Genomic DNA, 6,075 nt, shown 5'->3' with positions numbered 1-6,075 from the left:
CCGTTGATACAATTGACTGTAACTACTTTCTTTTTCCCAATCTATACTAGGTAACTAGTTTGTACAATGTTTGTATTGTAAATGAAAATTTTTAATGGTACATATATTACTCAACTTTCTTTGTACTAAAAAAATAAATTCAAAACATACAAAAGAAAAAGTAACAACTTCTAAGTTAGGCTAGAACATATTTAAAGATAAATACATACTCGAACACATATATATATACATATATAAAGTGTTTATCTCATAAAATTAACTATTATGCATGAAAGATAAACACTAAACTGGTATATGTTGAATATCGTTTTATCAACGCAAACGCGGTCAGAAGTCATATGAATTTTGCTTCAATTCAAACATGAATATTTAAAAATAAAAATAAAAAAGAAAAAGAATTGATTGTATAATAATTATTACAGAGCATCAAAGAAAAATATATCATCAAACTCATAAGCACAAACAAAAATCTTCAGTAATAACTAAAAAATTTGAGATGCAAATGAAGAGTCTCTAGAAGAAAAAAGAAGCATGACAAATATATATTTATACTAACAGGTGTAGTACTCATAGAATATTTTTTTTCAGAATTATTAACATCATTAATGATTTGAATAATTAAGATTAGGGCATCTTGTCGGGCGGATCAGACGGATAATTTCGCTTAACGATTTGACTTATCAGTTATCGGTTTTTAAATGTACTAATCCGCTAGCCAACCGATAAGATATCAATTGATTTGATAACGGACTAGTAATTATAGGACAATTATTAGATGGTGTATTAGCTAATCCGTACATTCTTTTTCGATAACCGATAGTAAACAAGAATTTCAATATTCATCCAAACAACAACAAAAAATACAAAATTATGCCACCTAATTAAATGGCTAAACTAGATCAGTAATCACTAATCAGTTCTTTTGCACAATATAGTAGCATATTTTCTTTTCTACCTTGAAATTAACAATTTCAAATTTCAACTTAAAAAGATGTATATTTGAGAATAACGACATGCACTGCTGCACATAAAAAAACTACTTGTAGTTGCACAATTATTTTTACACACTTGATTGCTAATGGTACTGTAATGTCCCATTTCTTGTAAAATGCCCATTTTGACGTTCTCCTTAGCGTTTTCATGCTTAGTTTGTGTTATGCAAATGATTGGTGTGGACCCATGTGATCGGGTGTGTTTTAAGTGATTTTGACCCTTTTTAGTTGAGTTTTATTAGTATGATTGACTTTGGTAAATATTTTGAGTTCTGAGTGTCGGATGGAGGTTCTGTCTGTTTCATTGAGTCTGAAACCTTGAGATTGGTCTATTAATGTGGTTAGTTAGAGTTTTGAGGCCTTACATTAAGATTTGGGTAGTTAGGCAAGAAGTTGAGTTTTAGGCCTAAAGGAGGCCCGTGAGGGTATTTCCATCATTTAACATTTTTTCGGAAATCAGAAGATTCATTGAGTTCGGAAAGTCAAATTTTGTGAGATATCATGTCCAACTTATTTTTATCGGACCCCAAATGATTTCTGTGGGGCTATCCGAATGCATTTTTCCTTGAGTTGAGATGCTGGTTTTTCAGGTTCTGGTGCAGGTACGGTAGACCCTCGCAATCATGATGGTTGGACTCGCGTTCACAATGAGTCGCCCTTCTTGTCTTCGCGATCGTGTCCAGGGAGCTCGCGCTCGCGATGAGTTGTCTTTCTGTTCCTCGCGATCGCTAGAGATAGTGGCTCACGATCGCGATGAGTATTTTGCACCTAAACATAACCTAAATTTGGGATTCATCCTATTTTTCTCATTTCCTCCGTTTACACTTGATTTGAGCTTAGGGAGGCGATTCTTGGAAGTTTTTTTTTGGTGAAATTAGTGTGGGTAAGTTCCTCTATCAACTTCATACGTTTTCTTCAATTTTATCATCCGAAACACCTTTCAAATCTTAATTTCAATGTGGGTTTTGATATTTCCCCCCAAAGTTTGAAAATTGGTATTTTCATGAATTTGAGATCGTTTCTCGATTGATTTTAATGAGTTTTTCAACCACGAATTCCTTTATGATAGTATATAATGCTTTTCAAAAAGAAATCTAATTTTACCCTTTCAATTTTTGAAGTGATTTTTGGACTATTTTACCCCTGATTCCTAATTTTGTCATTATGAGTATCATTGAATTCCTTTTGATGAATTCTTTCCATTCTTTATAGTGTTTCGGTAATTGTATGGTAGAGAGAGTGCTCTAATAGAGTTGTTCTTGTGAAGATTCAGGCTCTGATGAGTCCACAAATTGGACTCATTTAGGGCTATATTTTGATAGATTTAGTGTCCTCAAATGCATATTTTGCCTCAATAACTGATGTAAATCCTTAAGTTTCAGGTATTTGAGTTGAGAGACAACGCATGGACGCTATCAAGAAAAAATGGAACAAGGCGGCTGAAAGAACAAAGAAATGAAGGCCTGAGGATCGCCTAATGCATTAGGCGAGTCGTCGAACGGCCTTAACCTTTCCCAAAGTTCCAGTGTGCTGAGCCCTGAAGGAAAAGATCAAGTTGGCGATGAAAGAGAGCAGTCGGCGCATCACCGAACAGTTTCGCGAAGCAAACACCATATTGCCCAATGATTCAAAACGCGAAGATGCTGAAGGCAAAATCTGAAAGGCGATGAACCAGACCAAAGGGCGGATCGCCGAGTGCATCGGCGATCCCAACTAACTGCGCCGAGTGGTCCTTCGCAACACAAATTTTTGAAAACTATATATACCCATTTAAATTTGTAGCTTAGTATCAAGTTGTAGCGAATTATTACTAATTTTAGAATATTTCAGTTTTGATTTCTTAGAGTTTTTGTGAGACATTGTTCTTGAGCTTTGAAGATTTTGAAGGTTTTCAATTCCAAGAAATTGGAAGTGGGTCTTGAAGAATCTTCATCCTTGACGTGTTTAAAGACATTATTTATCGTACCCATTTTATGGAAACACTTATCGGTATTGATTTCTATCTCTTTTTCATGTCTAGCTAAAACCCCAATTCTTGGAGTGTGATTATGTGAATATGGATTGAATTTACTGTTGGGTCTTGCTAATTAATAGTTAATTCGCTGTATAAATGTGATCTCGTTCAGTAGTTGTGTATGAACTTAATGGAATTGTAGTTGCAAATATGATTTCATCTTCGTGTCTTTGGCTTGCTCAAGAGAGAGGTCTTAAGACCAAAACTACTGAATCGATAGTCGGTGGTTATTGGGATGTCGTGGGTTCAGCTCGAGAGAGTGAATCCTAGACCTTTCTCCCACACAATCAGCTCGAGAGAGTGAATGGGCTAAGGCGAATGCTGGGCGTAATTGCGGCTTATCGGTGTTCGAGAGAAACCGATTTAATTCGGGACAAGTTGCTCGAGAGAGAATTTACCCCCACTAAAGTCTAGCTTAGCTACAAATTTACAGCAATTTACTATCAATAGAATGTACCCGGTTGTTTATTTGAGCCCATATTCCTTTCACATCCCAAGAATCCCGTCTCCCCAATTTGTACTCTTATTTTCGCTATTTTTGTTTAGTAGTTATATACAAACCCCCCATTTGATAATTGACATTCGTGTCATTTCTTGAATTTATTATGTTTTTACTCATTAATGTTTATAGCTATGATTGATTAGAACAAAATTTTACTTTTCTACTTAATTCTCGACTACTAACTGCTCCCTTGGGACTCGACCCCAACCCATTCGGTTGGGTTATATTACTACACACGATCGTTGACACTTGAATTGGAAGTTGTGTCTTTGATTACGTCAAACATCAAGCTTCGAGATAGGTTTGACTTTCCATTTTTTAGATTGAGATGAGTAGTTAAAATTTCATAACAAATCAACTGTGAAATGATTTGGAGTGTGAATTTTAGAGGTTGGTAAGTGTTGACTTTCTTGTTAGCCCGTGTGGACTTATTTGTGTTGCTTAGCTTGTGTGGAGGCCTCGTGTGATATCCTTAATTGTATTTTGAGAACTTGTGATATTTGAGGATTTGGCCGAGAGAGGGATTGTGTTACCTATTTTAATCTTTTGACATTGGAACTTGAATTGATATTTTATCATCCTAAAATAAAATAAATGTTTCCTAAATGGTAAAGACTGATTTCAAATGGATCCTTTTATTATTCCTATCATATGAAAATGTGTTTCATGACTTATTGAATTCGGAAACTTTGTACTTATCAGATCCTTGTTAAATTGAGTATGCCTTTGTATTGTATGTGTTGTGATGCGTTCATCCTCGTTCAACATATCATTGTTCATGGGAATATGAGAAAGTGTAGAAATATTATCTTTTGAGAAAAAAAATGAGACACCTTACATTTATCTTTGACCACGATCTAGGTGGAAATTTGATGAGATGTTGAGCTTGTTGAAATTGGTATATGGACTGCGAGTCCCCCATGGTCCTTGTCTGGAACCTAAAGCTCAGCAAGGTGTATATGACAGGTTGTGCCACCACATCATTTTATCATCTTATTGCATTGCATTGGCTATCTTTGTTATGTTGTGTAACTTGCTTATCTGTTGATATGAGTATTATCAACAGTCTTATGTGTTTACCTTATTCGCACCATTATTATATAAATTGGTGGCACCGATGCTTGAATGAGACTTTTCTATATGTAGGTGGAAGCATTTCATAGTTTATTTCTTAAGTCTGATTAGTTGCTTATACTCAATTGGCCCAACCTACTGAGTAGATGTGAATTGTATTCACCCTTACTTTTGTTATTTTCTTGATATATATCCTAGTCAGGGTTCATAGTAGTTGATTGGATCTAGGGATTGCTTCCCATTTAGAATAGTGGTGAGATCCTGTTTTCCAAATCACCATGATCTCCATCTATCATTGAAACGACCCCAAGAATGCCCGAAAATGTGCTTCGGAAACACCTATAATTGTAATTTCCATATATCTCAAAATCCGTGCATGATTTCGGAAATTTGACTTCATATTCTTATTCAGGGGGTCAAATTGAGTGGGAAATGGGTCTAACCCGAATTTTAGAGCAACCGTATCAAAATTCGAAAATCGCAAAAAATGCGATTTTCAGGGTCAACTTTAAAGGGGCATATCTCTTAGCACACAAGGAACTAGAAGGGAATCAAACTATCAAAATTAAAGCTCTGTGAGTTAGCTATCCAACGCAATTTGTTTCACCTCATTCCGAGTTAGGATGAAGGAGTTATGATCATTTTCGTAAAACCTGTCCGGGCAGAAGTGCAATTTCCAGTGAGCTACGTTACTGTAGCGGCTGGGACGTTTTTCTTTATAAAAAAAGAGGATTGTCCCATACTTAGTTATATTTATTTCTAGCTTCAAAACACTCAAAAACACTCTCTAAGCCCTCTCCAAAATTCCACCAAGATCTTCAACCAAATTCAAACATCTCAAGCTCTAATTCCGGATTCAAGACTCAAATCTCAAGCTTCAATTCTCCATTCCAATCTTCATCAAGGATTCTCCAAAGTTGAGGTATGTGGGTTTGATTGTGGAAACCTTCCTTTCCACAAGTCCAACCATTTATCCTCTATTTTACTTCAAGTTTATGGGTCCTTATGATCATTTATGAACTCTTGAATTATGGAATTACTACTACACATCCTATTATGGTCTATTTTTGTATATTATCATGAAATGGAATGATTATATGATGTTTATGGTTTTCATGCCTCAATGATCAAATTATGAAGGTTGTTATATATGTATATATATATGTATGTTGTTGGTGGGCTGATTTATATGTATGTCGGAATTGGTTGGAATTAGTACTCTTGAAGTACATGATTTCATTTACATGAACAATAGCCCATCATGTGTTTGATAAAATGTCCATTTATAGAATCCTTAGGAAATGGAAGGTCCAATGTACATCCTATGAGTCGGATGATTATATTCACATAGCTAGGAAGAATATATTCGCCGGTCACGTCTAGGCCCTAGGCTTGGGTCGTGACAAACTTGGTATCAGAGCACTAGGTTGATAGATCCTCGGAGTCCAACCCACCGCGTTGATTAGAGTCCGATTCATGGTTGTGTTGTGCAC

The sequence above is a fragment of the Solanum tuberosum genome, unplaced genomic scaffold (assembly GCF_000226075.1).
Source record: "Solanum tuberosum cultivar DM 1-3 516 R44 unplaced genomic scaffold, SolTub_3.0 scf00088, whole genome shotgun sequence".
In the NCBI taxonomy this organism is placed as follows: domain Eukaryota; kingdom Viridiplantae; phylum Streptophyta; class Magnoliopsida; order Solanales; family Solanaceae; genus Solanum; species Solanum tuberosum.
This window is presented reverse-complemented; position numbering follows the sequence as displayed.